The following is a 25,500-nucleotide window of genomic DNA, read 5'->3' on the forward strand; positions in this document are numbered from 1 at the left end:
TACCTTCTATCTGTTCGTATTGGGAGACTGTTCCCTGGGCATCTCATGATTTTGCTTATGTACCAATATTAGTTAAGATGGTCTTTTTCTAGGTTCTTTACAGCATGAAGAAGAATTTGTACCCCTGAGTTTGTTGTAAAAGGTGAGAGGCAGCTGAGTTGGAATATTAAGGAGCTATAGATAGGTATTAGTGTGCTGATAGAATAATCATTGTAAACAGGGCCTTTGCAGTGTTGTCCTTACAGCTACACTTCTTTTTTGTATCGCTTCTAGTGATGACATAGTGAAGGAAAATTTTCCAAACCACTTTTCATATTTTTTTAAATGAGAAATTACATAAAAGAAAATGTGATATGCACTGACTTTGCCTTCAAGAGAATTCTAGAATCCAAATTGAACTTTTCAGATCTTAATAAATAAAATATGTATGGCAGGAAAAGTGTCCAAAGACAAAGATGGAGATGTGGAGGGAAGCAAAGAAATAAGTGACATGATTCCATCACTTTGCAGCATAATTTTCTAGAATTTGCTGTCATGTACCGTAAGAAGGAGCTGTAATATTACATGTATATACTGAGAATAAAGGATATTATAAGAATAAAATATGGGATCATATTGTGAGCAAATATTTCAATTGTGAGGGATTGAATTAGAATAAGAGTGATATCCACAGTGTGACTTTATGTAATTTGGATAAAGACGAGTACCCAGCATAAATCCTGCCAAGATGGAGAGAAGAGGAGGAAGTTGAGCCTTTTAGATAGCTGCAAGATAGTCACTGTAAGACAATATCCACAGTATTCGCTACCTTACAGAGGTTTTTCTCATTTCACTACAATTCATATTTGAAGGATAAAATGTATATGGTGAGTTAAAGATTGTGTAGGGAGCAGGGAGCTGTATTCTTCGTGTAGCATTAATGAATTTCCATGTACATGTGCAATGCCTTACAATATAAGATTCTTCTGAAAGGGTAGTATTATGCAGCAGCGCAGACTTTCTGCGCTCTTCTGATCATTAATTCTAATTTACTACACTTAGTTTATGACTGCATTGTTTCCCTTTTAGTACTTTACAAAGGAAATTGAAAGTGATATTGAAATACCATAAGATGCATTTTCATACTGTAAAATTACAGAGGTAATAACTTTTAAGTTGAAATTACTTACAATAAATGATGGCTTATTGTTGTTTCTTGTCAGATAGTTTAATGTATAACTTATGATACTTCTTTTTCATGTTAGTTTTACTGCACTATCTTGATTTTTCAACTGCAGTATGAAACTTGTCTTAATTCTGCTTCTGTGTTCCGTTTTCCGCATGTAACTGTAGAACTAATATACTTTAAAAACCCACATTTTTCACCAGTTTCTATCTGTGTGGTGTAATGAAGTAATTCTGGTGCTCCCACTTCCAGCCACTCCATTGAGACCAAAGGGACAATTCTTAAAGAGAACGGATGATTATAAATTACACCATCTCTCATCTAGCAATAAATGTTGTTGCAAATGATGGATTAATTGTCTGTGAGACTGTCGTGGTGACAACTTAGTTACATCATAACCAACATCTGCAGTAGTATCCAAGCTAAGCAAACTACCACTTACATCAACATGATCTATCATCTGATTGGAATGATCTTTACAGTTGTAATGCAAAGTGCCAAATCATCCTAGTTTTGTTACACTTGAATCAGAAAGGTTCTCTTTTTCCTGGTGGTGCAATGATGGTTACTTTCTAGAAGTAGAAGATAGCTTCTTTATGGCTTTTGTCCCTATGAGAACTAACTCTTTTCTCTGCTTTGTTCCATTATTGATTAACAAGTTTCTCAGAAGTCAGTTGCATCAGTTTGGCAGAGTTGTGCTGGGTTGCAGCACAGAGGCTAAACTAAGGAAACCATTAATGCAAGTCATGGTGTGGTGGGATTCCAGATTGAAAGTTACCTCAGATTTCTAATCACATGGATGCTACGTGCAGAAGGTCTGCTTCCTGGGGCAAGCAGTAACTCCAAGGACTGTGAATAACAAGAATGTGTTTGATCTGACTGAGAATTGAATTTTTGCCTTCCTAATGCAGCATGCAAAGCATATTAATACACTAAAGATGGTGATTGCAATTCCCTTATCATGTATATTTGCTGCTGCTGCTTAACACAGGGCTATGCCAGGATGACTGGTTGGAGACTACTTGCCTGGCAAGATACCTTGCCTGTGAAATGTCTTAATCTAGCAATTTTGTCCATAAAGTGAAAAGAAAATTTACTTTGAGGAGCTAAAAATAAAATCCACATCTTTTCTGTTCTTTGATTCTAATATAATCATTACACTTTGCATTCACGAGGCCTTCTTTGGAAGTTCTCAATAATTCTTTTTGTGTTTCAGACCTATCAAATTCAGAATATGATTTATGTAATCTACTAAAGTTCTTTCTGGTTGTTTTAAAATCCTCATCCTATCCCAGTTGACCTGATTAAAATATGTAATAACTCACATCTTGTGGTTAACCAGGACAGAATTATAATAATGTCAGAGTCTATTAAAGTAAAAGGCTATGCTTTTTTGTTATTTAAAGGTCACTGAAGTTTTCCCAGTGACATCTGTGTTACTGTAATGTGTTTTCAATCTGTAGATTTTCATGTGAACAGATACTGGCACACATTGAAATTTATTATGAATATTGAGGAAAGAGTATTAGAAAATAATTCAGGTTTACCATCTTTATAGTACAGTAACTCACTATCATAGCTTTCCTCAACTTGGCTGCTTTTTCCCTCAGCTGTAATTATACCGTTCTTCTTTTTAAGCCAAAATGGCGGTAACCTTAGGCAATTATGCTAAAATATCTTGTCAGATTCTCATTATTTTATTTTTAATGTCTTAACGAATTAAATGCTTGAAAAAGGCATCAGTCAAAAGAGCTGAATCCCTCTGTTTATTTGTAGGATATTTTCAGAAGAAATAGCAGCTGAGTGGAGTTCCTGTATAGCCCAGAAGCTCAGTATGGGCCTGTCTAAGCCTATGGGCTGTAATGGGGGCGCCATGCAGCCCCCTCAGGACCTACCCGTGGCTGCCTTCCTAATGGAAGTTAAACTTCTTTGTGAGAGAAGGAAGAGAGAAGAGATGAAAAGCTGCTAGGGGTGAAGCTATGGTAGCTGATAAACCCACTCTGAAGGGTTTAGAAGGAATAGTAGTTCCTTCTTGGCTTACGCTTCACCTTACCATATATTGCCAGAACAGGTGAAATGCTGGAAGCTTCAGGGTGGCTCTCCCAGTCCAGCTAAAGACACCATATCCAAGATCTTTGCAACATAGAGTGCTGTGGCTGTCCAGACAACAACTGGCCATCCAGCTTAGCATTTTGATTCCCCAAGCGAGTGTTACCCTGTGTCAAGGGCTTGATAATTTATTTGTTTTAACAGTCTCTCCACGGACATTTATTCAGTTACATGATAAAGACGTCAGTTACTTATAAAGACGTCAAACCACTATGAATATGCAATTCCAGTTAAGACATACTGGTGGGAAGAAGCCTAGGGCTTTCATCTGCATGTATGGTAGTACTCTGGAGAAGCTGTCTAATATTATAGTCTCCATTTCCCAACTGAAGGAAAATAGGCCCAGACATGTTTTCAGTGAGAAGTTCTTGTGAAGTGTGCTGCATCTCCTCCCTACTGCCGGGTGTGACTGGAAAATTTGTTTTATGACAGAAAGCAAAGGATGCCTCCACTGAGGTATACTTTTCAACCCTAAAAACATAGATGGTAATCATACCAATTCTAAGAGAGTAAATATTCTGATGCTTGAAATTCTCTTTATATAATAAGAAGCAATTGATCTGTGGTTTTAAACAAATGTATGTTCCATCCCATGCTGTCTCTTGACAGATAACCAACCATTATCCCTCCTTGTTCTCTTTCACTGTTATTAACATCTTGGACATGCTTCTTGTAATATCTCTCTATAAATAATTCTAGGCTCAGAAGTATGTTTCTTTTATAAATTAAGCTATCCAAAAGTGATAGCTCATTTCTCCATAACTAGGATCTGTCCCTTCCAGGGGCAATTTATCTTTGCAGCTGCTAACCTTTAGGGATTATTTCTTTCTGAAAGTTATATTAATCATTTTTGTCAATTTCCCTTTCAGTCTTCCCACAATCTTCTGTATTCAGAACACCCACCAAGCTTTCCAAATATTTGTTTTAAAGGAGGAAGGGTTATCTTTCAAATTGTCTTGTATTAAAGCCTGATTGTGTAGACATCAGTAGGCAATGATCACATACTGAAAACTCAAATTTGACTTTATTTGTAGAGAAGGGGATGGTTGTTTTATGAATTCAAATTATATGGAAAAAGAATAAACATACATAATTAGTTTGAACTGCACTCTGGGAGAGACAGGCACAATAAATGAAAGTGAATGCAAGATGGCAAATAGTAGACTAAATAGTAATTCCAGAAACTGCTCTCCTAAAATGACATCGTACAACTCATAGCCTGGGATTTGATATTTTAGTTATGTCATTGCTAAAACTGCGTAATACTGACAAGCTCCTTCCTTCAACCAGGAGATGTTCGATATATGAATGCTGCTCTTCAGCTCTTCAGTTTTCTTTTGTCATGCTAATTCTCCCTAGAAAGTGAAATGTAGAAAATGCCACTACATTGAAATGAATCCACTTTGAATTACTGTATTACAGCATCTGTTTAACCAGACAGAACATTATTTCTGTACTGATTTTGGAGAAAGTGAAAGCACTGATTTTGTCTGATTATGGTTTTTTTTTTCCCCACCCCTGACAGAATAGTAATTTCAGAAGAGATATTGGCATCCTTTAGCCAGGTTATAGATCCAGACATGACCTCCTGTCTTGAGTCTTTGAATGGTTAATGACAAAGTGTTTTTAATTCTTGTATTAGTTTATGTTTACTTATCTGCCTCTTAGATCTGTATGTATTTTGACACTTGAATTACTTGTTCACTCTAGACTTGCAAGTTTTCTGTATAGAGGCTTTAAACTAAATAATGCTTATACTGAAACTTGGTTAGCTGGTATATTTTTGTAGTACATATATTCTGAATTTATGTTTTATGCATCACATATATCATTTTGCTTATGATGCAAAACACACGGATGTGTTTCCAGGGTTTCATGTACCGTAAATGAATGTAAAACAAGCTCCACACAAAGGTGATACAAAGTAATCAGCTCCAGGAAGGCTAAGAAGCTAAATGATACTTGGAAGACTGTAATTAATATTAATTGTTTGCTTGCTAGAACAAGTGATTAAGCAACTCCACCTCTTTTGCTTGATATGCAAATCCAGCTGAATGGCAACACTGTTTGATAAACACACAGTTATAAAATCCACTGGCTGAATTTTAAGTGTTCTGTGTAGCAGGAGAGGCAGGGCTTGACAGAAGATGCAAGTTAAAGAATTTCAGGAGCTTTTTTAAAACCTACTGGTTGTCTGTTTCTAATGATAGTAAAAAAGAAGATATTGTTTTGTGTTGATGTTACTTTGTTTGTTTGTGAACTGGCTCAGAAAAGTGGAAAAGAATCCTTTCCTATTCTCTTAGCCAACAGGTTTTCCCCTCAAACTTGGAAAATTGATTCACAAAGCTCCTGGCAAATACAACTTTTAAACTGGGAACTGTATGTCACTTTCTATGAAGGTCAAAGTAGTTATCTTCTCTAAAATACTATTCCTTAATTTTTTATACTAAAATCTGATTCCCTCAAGTGACTGTAGTTGAGTTTTCTCCTTTCTATGTTCTCACAAACTTTATAACAAACACCAGAGACACAAGAAAAAGATTTTTGCTTTTTTTTTTTTTTTTCCCACTAAGAAGTTCCTTTGAATTTTTCTGAATATTTTCTATTTAAAAATATTTTTTCTTATTTGGGGGTTCTCATGAATGAAAGCTTGATGCAAATCAGCAGTGTGTTCTTGCAGCCCAGAAGGCCAGCTGCATCCTGGGCTGTATCAACAGGGTGGTGGCAGCGGGGTGAGGAATGGGAATGTCCTCTGCTACTCTCCCCTCTTGAGGCCCTCACTGGAGTACTGCATCCAAGCCTGGGACCCCCAGCACATGCATGGAACTGTTGATTTTTAAGGTACCTTCCAACCCAAACCATTCTATGGTTCTATAATTTGCAGTCTAACATTGATATCTTCAGGCATCTTTGTACTAGACACAAGGAGTAAACAACTGAAATCTGCCTCAAACTGTCTCATTAAAGAATCCATCATAAGTCACCTTACATATTGAATTGTACAACCATTCAAGTTATTCCAGGCAAGTGCACTGTCTGATCGTAAATTTCTATTTCTGGGTTATAGGCTTGTATTTTTTTTAAAAATACATATGAAGTGTGAGTATATGAAAATGAACAACAGTTTGTATATCAACTTAAAGGCACGTGAAATATTTCTTGTGTGGTGTTTGGACACCTTAGTTGAGCTTGTGCCAAGAGTTTTTGTTTTGAGGGTTGTGGAAAGGGCTGAACATTGTGGTATGGCCATGCTAGAGGAATAACTAATTTTCCTGCTTCAGTACAAAATAAAATCAATAGAAATGAAACAAGCAGAGGGATTCTGACTGTTGAGATTAAAGCGAGAGCTGTGATGCCAGCTTTGTCCTTTGAACAATGTTTTCAGGCCAACCTATGAGAAAAGAAAAAATTGATTTCTAACATTGAAGCCTCAAGCTGTCCTAGTGATATGATGACCCTTTCCACTTTGAAATAGGAAAAAAAAAAAAGCTTATAATAACCTGACAATCACTGTTGAGTTGTTTCCTGGTTTTTATTTCATTCCTACCAGTTGTGTATCACAGGGCTGATCAGTGTGTACTTCTGTGTAGTTTCTGGAGAACAGAAATACACATCTGTATGTGCTTATCCCTTCACCTTTTTCATATTTTCAATTCATTTTTCTATATACTAATTCCAAAAATAGGTGTGAACCTCAGCTCAGCTGCCTGTGAAAGCACTGAGTTGAATTTGTTTGCCTTCATAATTAGTCTTTATTTAAACTTTTCATCTTGGCTGAAAGTGTTGGAACAGCTGTGCCACATGCTGTTGTTCCTAAAAAGAGATGTCCAGACTGTCTGCAGTGAGGTGGGAAGATTTGCTAGCACTTGCTTAGTTTTTCTAGTCACAGTAATAAAAATGAAAAGAAGTAGCTTTTTTGCTTAACATGGTATATTTTTAGATACATTTTAATAGCCTGCTCTGTTTGTAATATCAGAGTCCAATGTGGTTCCCAAACATAGGAGGTTTTTCAAAGGCAGTTACATGTTTCATCCTCTACTGAAAAGATGGTTGGTAGCGAATATGGGCACTGAATAGTCTGGCGACATCACCAGGGAATACAAAGAGTATTCAAGTTTTGCATGCATTTTATAATCTCAGTAATTTCAATTTTTATATTTCCTTCATATAACATATAACTTTGTCCCTTAATTTGTTCCTTCTTTACTTATTCCATTTGTGTCGGTATTCATACTTTTGTATTGTTTTTAATTATGGCTATTGAAAGTATTGAAACTGTAGTTTTGTCATCTTATTATTGGCTTTGAACGTGAGCATTGGAGATATGTATTGCTGGTAGAAGTGTTAAGAACGTCAGAGAGACAGGAGAATGACCATTGCAGTACAGAATTTGAAAGGATAGAAAGATCCCGATCTTTCTACTCGGAAAGCATGTAATCAGTTTTTATGAGCTTTAATGAGCTTTGGTTAATGAATAAAATGTATCTGTTGGATATAGTTTAACTTCAGGAATGGATGGAGTAGAAGAAAAAATACTGGACTCAGTTTTTGTATTCTTTTATTATTATTTTTTTGTTGCTATATATGCATTTGTAACCCCTACAATTACGGGCCTAACTATGGGTGGACAACCCTCCTTAAAAAAAATAAAATTTTATATATATGTATGTGTGTGTGTGTGTGTATATATATATATCTATATATCTATATATATATATATATCCTTATTGTTGGCCTATAAAAGAAGGAATTACTTATAAGAACAAAGACATCTGCATTGTATGGTACACCTCCACTGGTAAGAAGAGTTTTTATTCTGTTGACACTGAATAAGAGAAACAAAAGACCAATAGAATTGTTACTTCTTCCAAGGAGAGGCTGATGAAAACCTTCTACAAAGTAGCTTTTTGCATGCTTACCTAATTCTCTGCAAGTGCAAAGTAAAGACAAGAGATAAGAACAGTTTGGAAGGTAATGCACTTATTACAGAGTATTTCCAATATTTCTTTTTATTTCTATATCATTTGAATATTTTTAGCTACATTTACCCAAATTCAGTTCGTTTATAAAATAACTGCTTAGATTTGAGTTGTCACAAATATTGCATGTCTGATTAATCATAGGTCCTTTTGCTCTCAAAATTTGTTGGGAATGAAAGTGAATCTAGTTTTATAGCTTGTCAGTAAATTTTTAGAGAACACTTAAACTTTAAGAGGACCCCTTTTAAAGAATATCAGTCTTTTCAATATTGTTATCAATTTTACTTGACAACTGCTGGAGCAACATGAGCAGATAATTCTGGCTCAAAGACCATTCTTCATTGGGGATTTTTATTTGTTCAATATACTTACTGCTTTTGGACGAAAATAACATGAATAGAGTTTAATTTATCTATCCAGACTAAGACAGACTGGATTTGAAGTGTTCATTTATTTTATTATTTATAATGCTTTCTTTTGTTTTCTTGCCAAGGCCTAAGATTAACTGTCCATCTGTCTATTTTACTATAAAGCAGTATCTGCTTCTCATTATTGGCAGTTAATTTTGTGGCATAAATACAGAGAATATGTTCTCTTGTTCCAATGTATTCAGTGACATTCACAGAAATCTAACAAATCCAATCAGAGCATTAAAGAATACCTAGCAGAAGAAAAGCATCATGAAAAAAAAATTTCAACTATTAAAAAATTCTCAGTTGTGTCCTTTTATGTCATACACCTTAGCCATATTTATTCTGAGTAGCTCAAAATATATTAGATAATTCCAGCAAAAGATGTAGAATCACTGGGTGCAAGACTAGACTGTATATGTCTGTGAGTGATTTTGTGTCTGTGCAGTACACTAATAATATGAAAAGAGTCTACTCCCATGTGTTAAACACTGTAGACTCACATCCATTTTATATTAAGTCATAAATATGCCATGAAATGTCAAAAATGTGTGCTCAGAAGCAAAAGGATAACTGGAGAGATAATCAACTTTTCTCTATTTAATTTCACCAAACTGACAAGTTATTCAAATTCTTTTTCTCAGCAAGGTTTTGGAGTTATTTATCAGAGGGAAAACGCATCCATTCTAATAGAACACCCCCTTTGCATTTTTCTGCTGTTGTATGTTGTTACATTTTTTTATTTTTTTATTTTTTCTTACATCTTCCTTCTGATGTTTCTAGTTTCAGGTTTGTTGGCTGCACCTGTCAATTTTTTGTACAAATTCTTATTCTATTGAAATTATGATTAATAATGTTCTTCACAAAGCTACTACCAATAACTGATCTTTGATCCTTCTTTTACCCTTTGTATGTTGGCACTCCCACTTCCTAGTCACCAGTTTGGCATTTACAATGAACTCAGAGTTGGTGTATAATGACTCCTTTTCATCTTACCTGACACTGCAATCTGCAGTTCTCCTTCAGGGACAGGTAAGTGTTGCCTCTCCGGTTCCTTTGTGTTAAGATCACCACTTAACCAGATTTTGAACTATAGTGATTGATCGATGGCACTTATTTTTATTATGCAGCATCTTCAGAGCATCTGAAAATATGCTGTGCTGCAGATGAGGGTGTACCTTTAAAAACATCTGAGCTAACTTTAAATGTAGTAACACAAGACTAGAACGAATGTAGCTCCACTTAATGTAATTTTCCCTGGAGAAGATGCTTACTTTCTGAACAAGATAGGATGATTTCTGCTTTGAATTGAGTTGTTCATTCTGCTAATGTACAGGGGTATTCTTTCAGGTTGCTTGTGTTTGGTGTATGGTAGCATGCTTCTCTAGGGTGTAAACCAGTTAGTACTAATACCCAAAGCTCTCATGGTTAGAGTAATTTCTGCAAACTCATACTAGACCATACAGAGCTTGGATGGATGCTTTGAATTTACAGAGCAGCAGATGGATCATAATATAGCAAGTCTGGAGAAAAGTTTTCTCCTTGAGACAGCAGGGTAAGTACTGTGCATTGATGGAGAGTCATTATGTGATATACTTGTGCTTTCCTTATTTTCATATTAGGATTTTATTGTTTTCCTGTGGGTAAATGAGAAACACTTAGAGTACCTTTTTCTACGCAGTTTGAACAATTCCCTGAGCCTTTCTAAACATAGTGCAGAAAAATGCCATATGAGATATACAAAACCATTCAAAAGTAGTTGTGCTACTTTTGGATTTTGGATGCATCTCTATGTATGCAGTATAGGCATAAGGACTTTGTTCAAGGTTTTCTGCTGTGTTTCTCTGTTGTGCTGTACGTGCAGACCAGTGTCTTGATTGAGGATTATTCTTTCCTATTGTACACAAAAGCTCAGTTTATACATCTGATTGACATCATAAAAGATAGGTTGCTAAATTAAAGTTGAGTCCTGGCTTGATTATTTAATTAAGAGTACAAATAAGAAATCAAAGCATATAATCAGAAAAGCAAATATAGTCCAGAAATTAAATAAAAAGATTTATAAGCCCCGACAGAAAAACAGCTGCTCTGCTTCTATTTAGGAAGCTGCTTTAAATGTAAGATAAGATAATTTTATTATCAGGAAATATTACCGTAGACAGGAAATGATGTTTTAATATATATCCTAGTTCAGATTTTCTTTTCCTCAGCTGCCATCTTGCCTCACTGAAAGAGAATAATGTTGTATGTCTACAGAACAATAATTATCTTGTTTTATATCCTTTTCCTGTTAAAAAATTGTAGAACTATATTGTGAAGGAGAGAGAGGGAGAGAGGATGTGAAGGAAGAGATGTTGGAAAGTCATAAATTAGTGAACAAGTTTATTTTTGCTTTTGCCAAGTTTTTAATCCAAAATATACAGTATCAACTTTATACTGATCAATAGATATTTAAATCTGGAGATATTTATTTCCAAAGTGTGTGAATATATAAATAAGTCTGTAATCAAAATAAACTTTCTAGTGATAATCATAATAAAAAAGGATCTAGGTGTGAAAACTTCTAGTTTTGTTCCAGTAGAAGGATAAACTCCTCTCTGCTCTCTGAAGTAAACATTTGTCTTTTTAATATCCCGGCTGACATCTTTATATTGATATATATTACTCTGTACAAAAGAATATTTCTACAAGAAAATTGTACCCAAATGTAAATGCTGAAAAGTAGAGTTGGCAGAAAATATACCTTGAAAGCATTTTGTGTGATAGACAGTTTATTGGTTATCTTGTTGAAGACTGACTTTAATTTGGATTCAAATTATTTTGAGTGGAAATTTGCAATGTTTACATTTTAGACTTAAACTTTTATATATATTCATTGTAGCATATGGTCGTGTTGCCCCTCTCCCTTCACTGTAAGGTTGAGCTTTCCACAGGTACTTCAAAAGAAGTAGGGGATTTTTTTTCTTTTTTCATTGCCTTTATAATAAGATTTTCTGGTATCCTTAGACTCTAAGCTTCCAGCAGTTCACATGTGCTATGCACTGCAAACAGTACCTTGAAAGTTAATTGAGTTTCACGAATTTACTCTAGCTAACAGTGAAACCCTGTTTACTGTATTTTAAATTCATTATGAACATGTTAAAATATAAAACTGCATTTTAACTCCTAGTAGTTCTGTTATGTATGTTGTAGGCTTCCCTAATTAAGACACATCCAATTATATGTATTTAAAGATAAAAATCACCCTCAAAGGCACTGGGTGTGGAAACAGATTAAAAACTAATTAAATGAAGGTCTCTGGAGATCTAAATTGCTTTCCTCTCCCCCTTAAATTAGATGTATGTCTAAATAAGAAGGAGATGTGAAGGTTAGTGATAACCTGAGAGGAGTTGCTTTTATTTACTCTCAAATTACCCAGCATTCCCTAGCCTTTTTCATCTTAAAAAATGTTAACTTCTTTTTGGCCTTTTGGTGACTGAAATATGGCTACACGTACTCCCTACACTTTTATTCTTGTTTATGTTAAACAGCATACATACCTAACAACTATTACAACTTCATGTGTTCCCAACATTTCATTGTTCCTAAAGTTAAATGACATTCACTTCTAACAACTCTTTCTAGAGAAACTGTAAGCCAAATCATGGTGTAGCCACTGTAAGACCATCAGTGAGCAAAAGGTAAACAGCAGAACTGTCAGAAAAACTAATTTCATTTTCCCAGATGCAGTTATGAATATCTGCTTGGTAGAGAGTAGAATCTGAGTTGATTGAATGACTTTGCAGAGCAGCCTTCATTAGTGGAGCAACTAGTTTACAATTAAATTGGACTAAAATTAAATTTATAATATGTAATGGGCCTGGTCGCATGAAATTTTAAGTCAGCAGGAACTGGGTGCTCAGTATTACCAAGAGCCTGAACTCAGTCTGTGTAGCTATCTAAGTGGAAGATGGCATTCATTTACTAAGGATCACCATTGTTGTCTATAATCCAAGGATATTAATCTGTATAGATAGAATTTAAAAGACTGAAATATTTTAAAGTGATGTTAAAAAGTGAATCTCTTGCAGTGAAGCATGGTGAATGGCATCAAAGAAAGACCTTGTTCAGCTCAAAGTTGCCAAAGCTAGTATGATTGAGATACTGTGTTCCCATGTTTTGGATACAGGCTGCAAGAGAGGTTGGAGAGGGATGCAGGCAGAGGGGATTCTCCCAAACTAAGCAGGAAGTAGCTTGGTCAAAGCTTGCATTGAGTTCAGAGTCATTTGGCTGCTGTCATGTCTGTGTCCATGAAAAACAAGTAGTGATTCAAGGAATCACAATCAGTATGTGTACAGAGAGTGCAAGTTGTTATTTTCAGAGTCAGTATATTTATTAGTTTAAAATAATGTTTGTGCACCTGAATTCTACTTGGAAACATTTTTGTTTTTGTTTTTAAAGATGGTATAAGCAGTTTCCTTCCATTATAGACAGTATCTGAAGCTTGACTTGGATCCTCCTATGTCTGATCAAATTTTACTTACTTGTACCATAAGAATGTCAGTACTTCCATAACCCTGTAGTTCAGTCCCTAATTTTAAAGGCACAGACTGAAAATTACAGGAAATCCTTGAAGGAGCAGTGTCTTCAGAAAGGTTGGCATTTGACTGAAATTCTAGAGGGATAAAAATTGTTGAAGGATATATTTATCCCCAAATTACTATCACCTTTCGTGATAGCGATGGGGTCCTGCTTGGCAATGGATTTCCAGATTCCTGATAGCCATTTAAATTTATCTTGGGTTTAACATATAGGTAGGACATCTTAATCTCATTTCTGTACAAGATCTCTCATAAACCATTAATTGTTTTGTTACCGTGTGTATTCCTATGTCAGTACCTTCATTTAAATTCTTTGTAGCTCAAACACTTCTTACTGTTCAGCTGCTACTGAGACACTTGAAGTTATCCTGCTTACAGTTTGCAAGCATCCTGGAATGCAGGGAACATTGATAGATCCGCACCCTGATACTGATGGTGAGGAAAGTGGTGGATATCCAAACTAATGTAGCTTTGGAGATGGAAACATAGCAGGGGATCTGCTTTGGAAGGAATAGACTGGTGAGAAGTGTCTGACACATTACAGTACGCAGCAAGGTAATGGCAGACTGGCAGTGTCTGCCTGAGAGGGTTGGAATAGAGAAGTACAGACATTTCCATGGAGATAGCCTGAATGTTGCAGAGGTCAGTTCTTGTTGTCTTCTCCTTTCAATTACTACAGAAGCTTTGCAAGTTCTAGTAGCATGCATGATCTATGAATACCAAAAGCAGAGGAAATTAAATGAATACGAAAGTCTTCTTCCCCCATACATAGTGGGGAGTCCTGTATGAAGATTTCATGAATAATCCTAAAGTGCAAATCCCTGTTCTTCATGTGATTAGTTATGATTCCTATTGTTTCTATAAGTGTAGTTTTCAATCTTTCATATAATATTTTAACAGGAACTTTAATACCCTAAACTTAGAATAAAAGCCTCAGGAGTAAATACTAAATGATGATTAGTAATGGATTTTATAATAAATATATTGAGCTCTTTATGTGTGCCTTTACTCTCTTTCAGTGCTAATGTTATAATTAATTTAAGGCATTCAAAGCCAGGCTGGATGTAGCTCTGGGCAGCCTGGTTTGGTGTTTGGTGACCCTGCACATAGCAGGGGGGTTGAAACTAGATGATGGCTATGGTCCTTTTCAACCCAGGCCATTCTATGATTCATTCTGTGATTAGGACTCAGAAATTCTTCCTCATGATGCATTAGCTAGCCGACTGCTTACATAGATTCTGAGTAAGTTAATCTAATACTTGTTGAAGACAGTAGAAAGATTTTGTGGATATATGATTTTTTTTTTTGTATAAGGAGCATGAGATGAGGTATTTCAAATGTTTTTTTAAAAGTTTGTATCCCAGATAGTAATATATTCCATAGGAGAGGAGGAGAGTGGTGTAATACAAAGCCTAAGCAATGCTATTGAAAGCAAAAAGTCAGAAGTCTCTGACTCACTTTCTTTTCTGATTTCCTTGTGGTTGAATAAAATGTATTTCTGACTCCATAAGATAAGCATGTGTACCTACAGAAATGATTGAGCACGTGGGTGTTCAAGCTTTCACTCTGTAAAGGGTTCTGGAATACCTTTGTGCACAATGTTCTTTATGAATCTGAGGGATATCAGGAAGAACTCATTAAGAAGTCTGACAGTTGTTGAGAATGAAAATATCTACAGCTTTTCTTCATAATGTACAACCATCACTTAGGATCAGGAAAAAGAAAAAAGATACCACTTGAAGATAATATTTCATTTTAAAGACCATGCCCAGAAAGTCTAGTAAGAGAGAGTTCGCCATTGCAAGTCCAGTCAGTGGATTATTTATAATTGAACTGGTTTAAAACTCGGTAATGCAGTAATGGGAACTCATCTGCATCAGATAACGTAGCAGGCCTTCCTTATGAAATTTCTATGATGTGTTACAGACTGCTTTGGTTTGGATGGCTTTGAGACTTCTCTGTAGTGACAAATTTGACAGTATATTCTTCTGGCATCAAATAAGACTTCTCTAAAGTAGCATTTTATATTAACTTTTAATTTCTCCTGCCTTAATTTATTTGTACTGTCTTTTCCTGTATTGATTTGTTTCTGCGGAAACTTAAGTATAAGCCTGTTAGATTATTTTTTTTAGTGCCTGTGACAAGGAATATGAGGTGCAACAAGACTTATGCTCGAATTTTATTTACCTTTTAATGGAAGTGTCCTTGTACTATCCTTTAGAGAGAGGATATTCTCTACAATCGGTGCCAAATGCTCATCTAAAGTAGCTGTGATTTCTCTGTCTATTTTATGTCTAAATCATCCACTTCACTGGTCTAGTGTCTTAACAGAGGTGAGTTTCTTAACCAGTAAATATCCATTCTGTAAAGAAATTTTCATTTTCCGGAATGAACTACATCAATTGTGATATAAATATGCAAACATTTATTAAATATTATTTGTATTTCATAGTATCATAGTCTATCATAGTCTCGTGTGGGTTAGAAGGGACCTTAGAGATCATCGAGTCCAACCCCCCGGGATTCGAGCCTCCTGTGTAGCAGAGCGGCACTTCTACCACTTGCGCCACAGGGGGGATTCGAAAATAGGGCCTCCGGTGTTGCAGCGCGGCATTCCTACCACTTCCACCACCGGGGCACACAATTTGCTTCCTGAAGCAAGTTTTTGTCTGTCCAGAACAGAGAGAGAAAAGGTGCACCTCTTAAATGTATTTATCACAGTAATCCTCTTTCATGAGTGAGCTATATAGCCCTTAAGTGCTGTTTCTGACTCCTTTTTTCTTGTTGTGGCTATCACCAGATTTATAGACTGAAAGGAAGGTTGTTGCTCCATCCTGCCCATCATCCCTGACACTTCACATTTGTTTTCTGAAAAATAGTTTCTACTGTTGCATTTTGTTTAGCACTAAAAGGTCTCTAATGGGCTGATCTATTTCTTCCTCTGCTTGTTGCCTCAAGTAATGTGAGTAACAACCTCCTTAGACCTCAAAATCTCTCTCCTAAATTCATGGCAGTGCTTGTGGCACCTTCAAACAGATTTTTCAGCTTTAATGTAGTAAATTAGAGTGCTTTTTGTTAGTAATGGAAACAAATAGTAAAGAAAGTAAATTAAAACTTAAAGCACAGTTATTATTGCCCAGAGGAAAAGCTAGGATGGGTAGCAGATGCCACTCCTTCTTTCTGATTGTTTTATCAATTTCTGTAAATGTCACTGCTTGAAAACTGAGATACAGCCATAGCCATGAGCAAGGACCATTTAGCAGGGTTGTGCAGATATTTGAATATGAATTATTTTCAGCGTCGTTGTTCAGAGTAAGAGGAGTCAGAGACAGTTTAATATAAAATGTAAGTGACTTGGCTAAGTGACAGAGCTCTAGATTTTGCTAACTCAGGTTCAGCTGCCAGTGTGCAGAGAACCATGCTCTCCCTTTCCCCACACAAACAAATCTGGAGTATCTTTCTATTTAGCTGTTACAGTGTGAAGATTTAAGAATGCCTCAATTGAAAATATAACTTACATCTGTGTGTCCTGTTGCCAGCCAGGATGCCGGATCCAACCTTGAGAGCCTTCCAGCTGGACTGTTGCCTTTTCCTTAAAAAAGAGAGGCAAGGGCCAATTGGCTGTGAATGGTGAGAGTTGTAGGTTCACCTCCTTAGGGATGGATGAGGTTCAGCTGGAGGCTCATCATGCCTATTCATGCACATGGTTTGGTTTTTAAGGTCACTGATCCATAAGTGAAGTCTGTAAAGGAGACTCAGCCCATGTAGTTGAAGATGTGCATTACCCTGTAATAGTCGGTAGGACAATCTGCTGTTGGGGGAGAATGGAAAACTGGAACCTTGGTAGAAAGAGTGATGATTCAGGAGTGCAGGGGCAAAGTGTAAGCAACCGAATGTATGAATCTTCCCGAGTTTAACTGCAACTATGAAACATTGTTGAAAATGCATTTTCCTTTTCTCCTTCTAGAGCAAGATTAATTGAAAAACTTAAAGTGTTTCTAAATCACGTTGCTTGCCTTGGGAATCTGAAATAGTAGTGGTGTGTCTTTTCATAGTTATTTCAAATTGCTCGTGCATGTGGTAGCTGACATTGGCATAAGTAAATTGTTTCTCCGTGGTGTTTCATCTTCTTGTTTGTTTGGTATTCAGCTTAATTCTCAATATGTCTGCTTTATGCAGGCATCTATGTCAGCATGAAGCTATTCACAAACACTTTCCTCCCTCTGTGTGACACACTTCCATATTTGGATTCACATTGAACTAATATACTCGAATAATTTCTTGTACCCTGTAGCTGTATTGACTATACTATTGATCTGGTGCTGTCATTTAGAGTTAGGGTTTTTATCTGTTCTTATATCCTTCTGTCAGAGATAATACAATATGATAAGGATGCGCTGTCTGATTTAGCAGAGAGATTTAACAGAGCAAAGCTGTTAAGATATTTGCATGACCTGATTATTTTACTACTATTTCTAATTCTTTTTTTCTGCTAACCATTCCATCTTGTTTTTATCTTTTCTAGCTGCTTTAATAAAGCATTCATTATTATATTGCCACTGAACTTCATATTCACATATGAAGTTCTCTCTAACAGAAGGAAAGATACTCTCTTCCTCTTTCACCAGTGCTGAGACCTTTTGTGGAAGCAGCAACTTCTTTTTTTGCATACACCTACAGTGGATATGAGTAAATGAAACTGTATTATTGATTTTGGAGTATGTCTTTAACTGTGTTATATTTTCTTGGGATTGGAGTCAGGTTGTGGATGTAAACACAGGTCCATTTATCCAAAGGGCTTAACGCTATCTGATTTCTTAATTTGCTTTTTTTCCATAGGCATTACTGTCAACATTTATTTCCAGAACAGTTGTTTCTCCATCTTCCTTATTTATTTTCATGTTTCTCTTGAACTACTGACAGTTCCATAACACGCCAAATCTCATTTTCAATTTCATACTGCTTCTTTATTCTGTGTTAGATCTTGGTTTTCTGTTTCAGATATGAGATGAATCTTCACAGTTAGTATATCATCCACATGCTGGATTAACAGTGAAAATCAACTAGAACAAAATGTTGACTGCAGAGTAGTATGTAGTGACAACAACTCAGAACTGTCATAGCAAGATTTGAAGCTTTAAAGTATGGTGGAAGGATAGAGAGGGTCAATAACTGGAAAAGCTTTAGTGATGTATGTCAGAAACAGAAAATTCAAAAGTCTACTCTGAGGCAAGTCATAGGCTGGCGTAGTAGTTTAACCTGACAAGCAGCTGAACACTGTGCAGCCTTTCTCTCACTCTCCCTTCACCTTCAGTGAGACAGGGGAGAGAAACAGAAAAAGAAGCAGAACTCATAGATTGAGATGAAAACTATTCACTAAAGCAGAACAAGAGGAGGTCACTACCTGCTGACCGATGCCCAGCCAGTCTCTGAGTGGTGGCAGCCTGCCCGGCTAAGCTCCCTTCACTTTTACAGTTTCTTCACTTTATTTCATATGGTATGAAATCACCTTTGGCTTTTTTAGGTCAGTCGTTCTGTCCCCTTCTAATTCCTTGTGCCCCCTTTGCTGGCAGGACACCACAAGAATCTGAGAAACTAAAACCACTTTGGCTCTATACATCTCTGCTCAACAACAACTGAAACATTGGTATGTTATTAATGTTGTTTATCTCCTAAAGCCAAAACATAACATCATACCATACACTGTGAATGGCCATTTTTGTTGTTTAACCAAACATCAAGAGACAGCTTACAGTATCTGGGGAAGACACTGAGAGGTTACTCAGCAAAAAAGCAAATCGGCGGCAGATATTGAAACAAGGTTTGAGATTAAGGAGAATCTGGGTATGTTCCAAACATTACGTGAATACTTGAGTAGGTTTCTGATAAGGAGGTTAATCATGTATTTTAAGGCTCAGAGAAGGAACCACCAAGGAATGCTAATAAAAATTTTGCTATCCAAAGTAGGATCAAAATTTAAATTATATTCTGTACTGGAATCAGGAGGCTTGGAATAATTTCTGATTCAAAATAATAGCAGACAAAATCATAAATCTACAACACATCATTTTTAATCAATCTTAATATAAGGTCCTTTTAGGTGGTGCTGCACAACTCTACTTCTACTTCAGAGTTTTTCATCCATTCCTTACTTGTCCATCTGAAAGAGCGGCAGGGCTCCGTCATGTAATGAAATCGAATGATTTTGACATTGTAATGCTCAGAATCAACACAAAATGGGTTTTATCACAATGTTTAGATATCTCAGTATACATTAACAAACATTTTGTAGCTTTGATTTAACAAGAAATATACTAAATACATCTTTTTCATACAAAACTACTCATTAAATCTCTTGTTTATTTTCATTATCATATTAATAGATAGGAAGCTATTGTACAGCCATAAATATTTTGAACTAAATATATATAATTATGTAATTTCTGCAGCTGCTGATAGCAAAGAAAAGCTGCCTGCATTTTTCCCCTTTATTATTACCTATGAATAGACTTTTTTTTTTATATGTTAGGTTGCCTGATAACTAATGACAATATTGAAGGATGGTCATCTGATAACAAGAAGTCATTTGCATAACCATAAGCTGCCTGCTGGAATTAAAGAGCCTCTTTCCTTGAAAATCCATTATGAATGGATATAAACTAAAAGATTGGGTTTAGCTTTTCAAAGCGACCTGAGGGATTCCTGGCTTTGAAAATCTCAGCCAAAATGTGTACTGCTGTAAATGAGAACAAAACAATTTACTGTGTATCAGCTTGGGGAGAGAAAAAAATAGTGTGTAAATAATTTAGAAGTGAGGCTGTTCTTTGGAGGACTAGCTATATTAGCTTCATGATAATAGCTATTCTCTTGAACGCTGTTGGAAATGCCACATTGTAATAACAGTTCATCTGGACCCAAGAAATGCTCATATACTCTGATGTGCAGCCATGTCCTTTCTTAACAAGAGAACCAGGGAATTGGAAAGATGCGGTGCCTGTTGTGAGATAAATGTTTGTGTCTTTATTTCAGACCCTACAGTGAGAATGTGGGATCAGAAATGATAAATAGGAATCTTTTGCCAGAGTGGTGGTTTGCAGTATACCCAGAAATAGCAGTTCTTACTGAAGGTCTTAAAAACTTTTTTGTATGCCTTTGTACCATTCTTACATAAATACAAATGGGATTTTAGTCACATGCTTAAACATATTTTGTCTTTAATACAGCAGAAAAACTGTCAGAGCTGTGCAACAGTGAAAGAAATCTGTGCATCTTTGCTGTGCAATGCAGTGACCAGAATGCTGCAAAACTAATTGCCTTGAGTCAACCAGTTTCTGTATTTTAGCGTATGGCAGTATTTGCCTTCTTCCTCCTGTCTTCCAAGAGTAATGCATGAAGTGCAAGTAGTATACAAATACTCATATGCCCGCAGTTAGAATTGACTGATGTATCCTCAGCAAATTCTCACTTAATTTAATCTGCTGCAATTCATTCACTCCTTTTAAAAATTCTCATAAACTAAGCTGTTGCAACCCAGTCTCTCAGAAAATCTGTTTATTAGAAAGCTGCTAATTAATCTTTTCCCACTTTTTAATCTATTACTTTTATTTCATAAAGAGTTGTTATGGCTTTTAGTTCTAAATGAAATTTTTCAGGATGACTGTCTTACATTATTTAGTATGCATTAGCAAACAGGGTACCAGTTCACAGCCCAGCTTAGATTGTTGGGAATGCTAAGATCATTATTTTTTATTGCTTCCTAAATGGTGCTTGCAGCTGCTTACATATAAGATGAAATCTATTTGTATCTGTTCATAACTACTACTGTGTTACAGATGAAAGTGTAACTTGAAGAAAGCTGCTTGCTTTCACTTTTTTATGTTTCACATTTTGTCGTTCTTTTTCTTGACTTTTTTTCAAGTTATAGGTGGAAGCAAAGTGGGACAAAATGTCAGCTAGTGCGGGAAAAATATGTAGAAGCATGATATGGTGTTGCCTTCATGTCCATTATTCCCTGGACCTGTCAAATATGATGCAAAACAGATGGCAGAGGCAACACAGTGCCATGGGAGAGCTTTTGATGTTTGGTGCCAATTTTCATGGCAAAACTGTCCAATCACCTTGTGAGCAGGCACAATGCTATAGCAACAGATGAGGAGGAGTGTAAGTAGCAATATATCATATCTGTTTGTCGAGCTGAGAACGTCCAAAAGGCTTTAGGTTCATATAAACAGCTTGCCTGCACTTGGTACAGCAAAGGGAGAAGAGAAGGTGATTCAGAGCCATGTGTGTCCTCCTCAGTTCTTTTGTTACATGTTGTCTTTGGAAAACTGCTCTTTGATATTACCTAGAGTAGTATAAAAATAAATCTCCTTTGAGCAAGTGGTTTGCTTCCCAAAAGATAGATATGTTCTACTATCTTTTCTCATTACCTCTGATTTTAGCTTTGATGGCAAATTAAACTGTAAGTGGGATGCTTAGGAAACCACAGTGTGAACATTCAGTTAGAAAGCTGATGTTTGTCAAGCTTTTGGATTAGCCTGTCAAGTCTTATTATTCTTTCTACACCAGCCGGCAAAATAAGGTTTGATTTAATAATCCAGATTCTTTACATCTATTTCAGTGCATCTTAGCCAGTAAGACACAGTGGTATTCAAGATTTGTTGGATAACTTACTTTTATACATATGTTTTGTATTTCTGGCTTTGTTGATAAGCAGTGATGTTCATCTTTGGATAGTCATATCCAAACAAGATTGGAAATAAAGATGTCTGCCTTACATGCCATTTAAATTTGGCTAATCAGACTTTATTTTGGATGAAAATGGAAAATTTAGTAAGCGTCTTTCTAACTGGAGGCCTTTCAATCTCACATTAATTGTTGCAACATAATATTAAATACTTAATGTTGTTCAGGAGCAAGGAACAACTAAATCCACACTATCTCACTGTTTCACTGAAGTATCTTATAGCATCCTGTTGTAATATTTTTGTCAAGTTTGTTGTTCTAAGTGTAACGTTGTTGAAGAAGCTTAAAAATTTTAGAGATTAAGTCTGCTGTTTTTCAGCAGAAATGTAATTTGCCTCAACAGAAATTGCTATGAATTCAGAGAATTAAGCAGAACGTGGAAGTTTTGCAGTTGGCTTTCAAAGCATTTTGTGCAAGGATGTAATTTTTCATAAAATTATGAAAATTTTCAAGAAGGATAAATCAGGAATCAAAAGTAATCACATAAAAATCTTATTCATCCAAGCAACTATATTTGCTCAATTCAAAACTTCTTTCACCTTAGTACATCTAAACTGGTTCAGAGCTGCAGTTTTACTATTGAGTTTTGCTATTTTAATATGGAATTTAGCATCATCTTAACATCGTAATTACCATCTTGTAGAAGCATCTAATTATTGTCATTGCTTCAGTTTTTGTTGAAAAGGAATTGCTTTCATCTTTCATAGAAAAAAGTGATGCTAAAACATAAAAGAAAAAAGCAGACAAAGAAAGCAAAAGCTCAAATTTAGTGTTTATAAACTTTGGATGTCATGAAGTACATTACATGAGCAGCAGGACTGGTAAATATAGTATCCACAAAAATTGGTATTGGAACTTAACTAGAGAAAATTCTTTCCTGTTTTCCATTAAAAGAATAAAGAAGTTTACAAAGTCACCTGAGAATCCCTGCATCCAATGACACAGGAATGTAGATCAGTACAAATTTTTGCTTACGCTTTTGTACAGAGAGAAAATCTGCTTATTCTGCAATTAATACTTAAATTATCCACCTTTTTCTGCACTACTTTGGGGAAGGATGTAAATTGCAGACAGTGATTCAGCATCCTGTTCTGAGGTTACTTTCTCCAGTCAGGTCACTTACTGCTGTTCCTTTTGCAGACACAGACAGGAAGATGTTTTATGAGAAAGTTTAATGCTGTGAAAGCAATAAGCATAGTTTTTGTATTTCTCTTCCTGTCCTCTTTTTCAGTGCTTACATTTCTACCTAGCTCTAATTTCTCTATAAAGTTAAGTTTCTTAAAGTAATCTGGGCAAGTTAGGAATAGTTCTCCAACAAGTATGCTAAGTATTGATTTAAAGAAAAACAAAGCCCAGGATGTTGGCAGTGAAGGTTTGGATGAAAAATGTTTTATTTTCTCAAAGGAGAGTTCTCCAACATAAAGCTTTCTTTTTGCTCCTAAATTGGTGGGAATGCTTAGCAGTATTAACTCCCTCCCACTGCTTCCAGAATGTTTTCTAAGCTCGCTCCAAAAATCTTCAATATCATTGTAGATGTTTACGTGCTTTGTTTTTCTTCTCTATTTATTAATCATAAGAAGTTGAAGAATTTATCCCTTTTGCTGGCAGTAGCCTTCTCTGGTTTTAATACTGTATTTTTATTTTGTATGTATGCAATTTCCCTAGATGTTACAAACAAATGAAACCGAAACAAATAAAACATGATGAAGTGTTTTTCTGTTTTATTTTCAGAAGTTGGAAACCAGTGCTTATTATGAACTATTCATGGTCAGCAAAGCAATATACTCAGTGCCTGGTGTCCTGCTGCTGTATGAATGATTTCTAGAATCTGTGGCCAGGTTTCATTCAGCTACTAAGAAGAAACTGGAACTGAAAATGGAAATGGAAAAGGGAAAAATAAATCATTCAGTAACTAGCTGAACAGTTATTCTTTTTATTCACTTTATTTTCCTTTCTGTTCTGTTGTTGCAAGGCATGAAAAGTTGTGCCAGGCATTTTTTCAACCCTAGCTAGCCGCATAAGGGCAGGTAAAATCCAGAGTTTTCAACCTTCTCTATAGCTGCCCGTCAAGCCCATTCTCTTATCTGGCTAATCTGAACCACAGAGGAGGTTTGTCTGCCTCTTCATTTTCAGAAGCAAATTGAGAATTCTGATATTTTTTTTGCTTGCTTATCATTCTTCTCTTTCTTGGGAAACCACAGTTGCCAGGAAGAAGTTTGTCTGCTGCTGCTCTGATCCTGTTGTCTTAGCAGAAAAAATCAGTGTTAAAAGAAGGTCTTCCAGCCTCCTCTTTAGACTTCTCATTCGTGTTTCAGCTGTTGCTCAACAGCCTGCAGACCTCTGGTTGTGACTGTAAGCACTTAACTTATCAGACTTTTTAACAGAGCATTTTATTGATGACATTGTCCTACAAATGATTATTCTGAATTTAATTTTGATGTATACTGAAAAGATTCTGGCTGTTGCATGTGGTCCCTTAGAATAAAAGAGGGAAAAAAAAGTAGCTTATGTACCCTCCTAAAGATTCTGGTGCATGCACCAGCTACAAAGATTCATTTCTAAGGTGTAATGCTATAGATTTGGGATGAGGGAACTTTGTGTCAACACTTGATGGCTCATTTTCAGGTTCAGTACCAGCACATGTGCATTTCTGTCATGGTTGTTGTGGTTTCACCCAAAACAGTATTGATGGCACACTGATGTTTGGTCATTGCTGGGTGATGGGAGCACACGGGGGGGCTGAAGGGTGCTGAGTTAGGTAAAGGAATAAAAGTCTGACAGGCAAACTGTAGAAAAATAGAGTAATACCTGATAAGGTACTGTAACTCAAGATTTTAAGTAATTCACAGCAAGTGAGAGCTGTAAACCTCAATTTAAAAGGGAGCAGCAATCTGAAACCTCTCTGAGTTGTGGTTGTGTTAAAGTGTTGTTTTTGTAAGAGATTATGAAGTAATAGAAAATAAAAAATGGAAAATATGTTGATATTATTTGCCATGTTAGTACATACTCTATGTATAATCTAAACACACTTTCTAATGTAAGCATTAGGTGGTGTTTATCATGAATGTGCAGATGCAATGTTTCCAGTAGGTGTCCTGCCAAAAATCTATGCAGCACGGTCTGTATTAGTGGTATGTAATATTTTCCAGGTACATCAGTGCTGCAGATGTTGATGCTTTCTTCCCATCCTTCTACAGACCTGCTTTCCTGGGCTTTCCCTTTCCTTTGTCACTTCTGCTTTCATTTTACCTTTCCCTTGGTCAGGGCTCTAACCCTTGGAACAGCAAAATTAAATTGTTCAGAAAACTTAAATCATCTTAGATTGTATCAAAATGGCCAAACCTAACTCTCTATAGAGGAAGGCTGACCTATCTATGCTTATAGTATTTCTATATATTAAAGTTATTTGTCTTCTGCAGATGTTGAAAGTTACTGGTTAAAGCTGAATGATTCTCAAGCCAATCTTGGGACTGTCTAATCTTATTTTTGCTCTTAGACATATTTCAAATCTC

General features: G+C 35.9%; 2 long non-coding RNA genes across 2 annotated transcripts in view; both read left to right on the forward strand.

Annotated features, from left to right (window-relative positions):
* Nucleotides 1–9,690, forward strand: part of LOC107318092 — a 47,975-nt gene extending 38,285 nt beyond the window's left edge. Inside the window, exon 3 of the long non-coding RNA XR_004308403.1 lies at nucleotides 9,598–9,690. This is a non-coding gene — a long non-coding RNA (uncharacterized LOC107318092). The remainder of the gene's footprint in view (nucleotides 1–9,597) is intronic.
* Nucleotides 9,691–21,139: 11,449 nt separating this feature from the next.
* Nucleotides 21,140–23,909, forward strand: LOC116653844. The gene is made up of 2 exons (XR_004308402.1): nucleotides 21,140–21,403; nucleotides 23,720–23,909. It is a non-coding gene; the product is annotated as an uncharacterized LOC116653844 (long non-coding RNA).
* The last annotated feature ends 1,591 nt before the right edge of the window (nucleotides 23,910–25,500 follow it).

The sequence above is a fragment of the Coturnix japonica genome, chromosome 9 (genome assembly GCF_001577835.2).
Source record: "Coturnix japonica isolate 7356 chromosome 9, Coturnix japonica 2.1, whole genome shotgun sequence".
NCBI lineage: Eukaryota > Metazoa > Chordata > Aves > Galliformes > Phasianidae > Coturnix > Coturnix japonica.